The following is a 5,145-nucleotide window of genomic DNA, read 5'->3' as shown; positions in this document are numbered from 1 at the left end:
TACTCAAGGCTCAGAGAAGGGAAATCTAAAATGGAAATGAAGTCAGTAGTTGATGAAAAACTAATTAATATCCAGTTTATACCCCCTCTATCATTCAGATTCCTCAATGACTTGATCACATAGGAAAAGGAGAAGTTATCAAGTGAGCTCTTCTAAATTCCGGATGTTTCTAGCCTCAAATACCGATTAGTAATCAACAAGTGTTTCTTCAGGAACAAACATTTTTTTTTTTTAATCCTATTGAATTTGAAACAACATGTGTCTTATATATAATTGAATTCCAGCCAGAAACAGCTAAAGTACAGAATCAGATGGAAGTTTTGCTTCATGTTGTCTGATGGAGATTGATCCCAGGGGCCAAGCTCTAGTTCAAGACTTGAGTGTAGGAAAAAGCACAAAAACAAAAAAACAAACAAACAAAAAAGAGAGAGAGAGAGAGAAAGGAGAGTTGTGAAAATTGGCAATAAAGATTGCTACAAATCATAATTGCTAATAAAAGGCCACAGTTGTTCTTCTGACATCATTGGCTTACAGCATAAAAAGCACATAAATTTAGTTCCTCTGGGTTGTGCTTAAAATATTTTAAATCTCATACTAGGGTTATTAAAAGTGAACAGAGAGTACTTATATTTTTTAAAGTGTCATAAATATTTTACTGCAAACCCTTTTGATGTATATGAAAAAAATGTGATCCAAAGATAATATTTTTATTTTATTTTATTGTAATTCATCTCAAACAATTCTCAAATTCTCTAAGTGGCTAGATAGAAAACAATACTGAAAAAAAAGCAAAAATCAGGGAAGCATACCATCAAGATATCTCTGTAATTTATTACTGACGTGAGGAGATGCTTGCATTTACTTGTACATAAAATAGGTGTGCAAGAAATGTCTTCAATATTGATAGATGCATTATCGTCTACATAAAAAACAATATACTGCTGAAGCTACAATTAGCTTAAAAGAGAAATATTGGAAAGCATGTAGATCAGCTTTTAGGTTATAATATTCTTAGTGTTGTAAGAGTCCATTTATTAAAAAGTAAAAGAAGCCATATTTGTCAACAATTTTTATTGCAACTCTCACAATGTCTCTTTAAAGTTCTTCTATTTTGTAAATGTAAGCTGGTAAAAACACTAGAGAAAACAGTATAGTGATTCCACAAAAAAACTAAAAATAGTACTATTATATATGATCTAGCAATCTGGGTACCTGTCCAAAGGAAATGGAAGCATCATCTCTAAGAGATATCTGTGCTCCCATGTTCACTATTCACAACAGCTAAGTTGTGAAAAAACCTACTGTCCATCAATAAAGAATATATCAAGAAAATGTGGTACATATATAAAATAGAATATTATTCAGCCTTAAAAAGAAAATCTGCCATTTGCAAAAACATGAATAAAACTGGAGGGCATTCGATTAAGTGATATAAGCCAGACACAGAAAGACAAATACTGCATGATGTCACTCATATACGTAACTAAAGAAAAGAAAGGCAGAGAGAGAGGGAAAGGAAAAAAGAGAAAAAAGAGAAGAGAAGAGAAGAGAAGAGAAGAGAAGAGAAGAAAGGAAAAGAAAAAGAAAAAAAAGTTGATTTCACAGAAGCAGAGGGTGGAAAGTGCTTTCCAAGGACTGCGGGGGCGGGAGGAGTAAGGGGGACAGGTAAAAGAAATAGGGAGAGACTGATAAAAGGGGACAGGCTTTCAGTTATAAGATGAATATGGCCTGAGGATCTAATATATAACATGGTCTTCATAGCTGATAACACTGTATTTTATAATTGAAATTTGCTAAGAGAGTAGAACTTAAATGTTCTTGACAGGGAAAGAAAAGGTAAATATGTGTGTTGGATGATGGGTGTGTTAATTGACACCATGGTGGGGAATCCTTTCCCAAAAGATATGTGTATCAAATCATTGCATTGTGTTCTTTAAATACTTTACTATTTCATTTTTCATGTATACCTCAATAAAACTGAAAAAGGTCATGTTTAAGTAAGTTTATTGCTAAAAAAAAAAATGTGCAAAGCAAGTATTCAACAACTCTATCAGATAAAAAGAGTTATCATATCCCCTCCCTCCACTTACTCAAAAGTGGGAAAGCAGTATGCGCACCAAAAGTATATGAACTGAATATTAAATGTTTTAAGTTTATTGTTTTATAAAACCAGAGTGAACAAAAAAATAGATTGACTTCTCATAGTTCTAGGTTCATTCCAATCATTCAGCATGTAATTGAATGATGGGCAGAGGCAGTAATGCATAGTTATAATGCAAGTGTGGTTAAAGCATGAGTTTTAGAGACAAACCGTGTCTTTCGAACTTTGCCTCCTCCTATCTACTCACTAGTTAAGTGATGCTCACAAGTCAAACTTTCTGTGCCTCATTCCCTCATTGATGAGATGAGAAAAATAATATTAATGTTGTGAGTATTCAGTGAGTTCACATACATAAAAACACCTAGACTTCATTCCCAATTTAGATGTCTTTTATTTCCTTCTCTTTCCTAATTGGAATAATTTAAAAGTTGGCGGGGGCAGGGGGGAACCTTGAGATAGAGAAAGAATCATCAGAGTGTGATTTTTAAAAATTAAATTTTCATGAATGGATCTCGAGATTATCATACTAAGAGAAATGAGTCAGAAAAATTTGAGAACCATATGATTTCACTTATATGTGGGATATAAAACTGAAAACAACAAACAAACGACAAAAAACAGAGGTTCACAGATACAGACAGTGGAGCAGCGGTTACCAGAGAGAAGGGGAGGGGAGAGGAGGTAGATAGGGGTAAAAAGGGTCAAATATATTGTGACAGAAGGAGATTTGACTTTGGGTGGTGAACACACAATGCAATATACAGATGATACATTGCTATATTTTACACTTGAAATCTATATGATGTTATTAACCAATATCGCCTCAATAAATTTAATTTAAAAAAAAACACCCAGGAGATAGTAAACACTATGCAATTGTTAGTGCTTCTTACCTTTGGGAACTAACATACTTTTGTTTATTTCTCTGTACCTGCTTCTATTGTTTTGTTTTGTTTTTTTAAATAGTAACCATTTTTAAGTGTACAATTTAGTAGCATTAATTGCTCTCATGATGTTGCACGACCATCACCACTATCTAATTCAAAACCTCTTTCACCTTCTCAAACAGAATTTGTAAACATCAAACAACAACCATCACCCCCCATTCATCTCTTCTCTCATCCCCTGGTAAACATTTTTTATTTCGAAGTGTGGGTTTATTTAAAATTGTAAACATTTATTTATTTTTATGACTCATCGGGAGCAATTTTCAGCTTAAAGTTACCACTCTCACATTTAAATTATTTTTAAGATAGATATTTTCAAAGAGCCAAAAAAGCTAAATATGTCTTGCAGTACAGGTTTATCCATAAATATTCACATCTCAAAGCTATTTCGAAATGAGTAAAAAAAAAAGGTAGCTAAAAATATTTTACAATTGGTAACCTTATCTTTGGAAGGGTATATTAATGACACATAATGAATTTAGGTTACATGCATTTAATAGTTTAATCAAACATATAGTTTGTACCAGAATACAAATGGTTTTAATTGTCACTAAGGTTGTTTTTGGAATGACTGATATACAAGGAGAAGCACACTTCACTAACACCATAGCACAGCTTTCAAGCGCTCTCTTCAAAGTGTTTGATTTTCAACTTAGGAGAGAAGAATCTCATTTAAATGACTGTATCTCTTGCATATGGAATACATGAAAGACTATACCAAGCTATTCATAAGAAATGCAATATGCAGAACCATAAGGCCAGTCCCTTCTCATGCCACCAAAGTTCAGCACATGGGGTAAATATAAAACGAAAAAAGGATAATAATTGTTGCAAGCAAGCTTATTTTAAACATTTCAGTTGCTTCAGGGGGCTTATTAAAAAGCTCATACTGGCTAATACAGCAGTATTTCCCAGGGTGTAAAACACTGCAAAAAGTTTTATGCCCCTGGGAAGCCATGGCAATCCAGTTTTGAGGATAGAACAGAAAGTGCTGCATACAGAGCATATGCTAAACCACTTTAATCAGGTGTTGAAATTAGGGGACAAGGCCTCTAGGACCTTTGCGCTCAGGCCCTGTTCCTCATCACCATGGCTACTCAGGACCCTCCACAGCTTCTTAATTTTCCCAGGCCACACAGACAGCCATTCCTTCACCCACCCTTCCTGGCCACCAGGAAACCCCTGGCAATTTCTAATCTACTTTCTGCCTCTATGATTTCACCTATTCTAGATATTTTATGTAAGTGAAATCATACAATACTTGTCATTTTATGTCTGTTCTTAGTTCACACAGTGCTCTCAAGGTTCATCCATGTTGTAGCTTACATTAGAATTTATTAAGGCTTAGTAATATTCCATTGTATGTGTATATTACATTCTGTTTATTCATTCATCCATTGATGGACACTTGAGGTGTTTCCAACTTTTGCTATTACAAATAATATTGCAATAAACATTGACATATAAATATCTGTTTGGATCCTTGCTTTCAGTTCTTTGGGGTATATACCTAGAAGTGGAATAGCCAGGTCAGGTGGCAATTCTATATTTAGGATTTTGAGGAACAGCAAAATTGCTTTCCCATTTTACCTTTCCATCCTTTTACCTTCTCACCAGCAATGTATGAAGGTTCCTATGTCTCCACATTCTCAATAACACTTGTTATTTTCTTTTCTTCTTTCATTATAGCCATTTTAGTACAGGTAAAGCGATATCTTACTGTGGTTTTGATTTCCATTTCTCAGGGATTAATGATGTTGAACATTCATATTCTTTCAGGTCATTTGTATATCCTTGGAGAAATGTCCATTCAATTCCTTTGCCCATTGTTTGTCTTTTTGTTGTTGCATTTTAACAGTTCTTTATATATGCTAAATTCAGCATGGAAATGTGACACAGTAAGGCTCATGTGAGGATTTAGTAAATTCTTTGTGGTAAGGGTATACCACTCATAGAAACTGACTGTGCATGGCCAAAAATGAAATCGGAGAGCTAATAAGGCCTAGATCATGAAGGACCTTGAAGATCATGCTTATGTAGGAATAGTAGGGAATGAATGGCATGGAAACATTTTAGGACAGAAAGAAAAACAAAGAA

General features: G+C 34.1%; 1 pseudogene; it reads right to left on the bottom strand.

Annotated features, from left to right (window-relative positions):
• Positions 1 to 3,720: 3,720 nt before the first annotated feature.
• LOC107195990 overlaps positions 3,721 to 5,145 on the bottom strand; it is a 20,277-nt pseudogene continuing 18,852 nt past the window's right edge.

This window comes from Pteropus alecto, unplaced genomic scaffold (genome assembly GCF_000325575.1).
Source record: "Pteropus alecto unplaced genomic scaffold, ASM32557v1 scaffold164, whole genome shotgun sequence".
NCBI classification, from domain to species: domain Eukaryota; kingdom Metazoa; phylum Chordata; class Mammalia; order Chiroptera; family Pteropodidae; genus Pteropus; species Pteropus alecto.
Note: the sequence above shows the minus strand (reverse complement) of the source record. Positions and strands in the feature narration are given on the sequence as shown.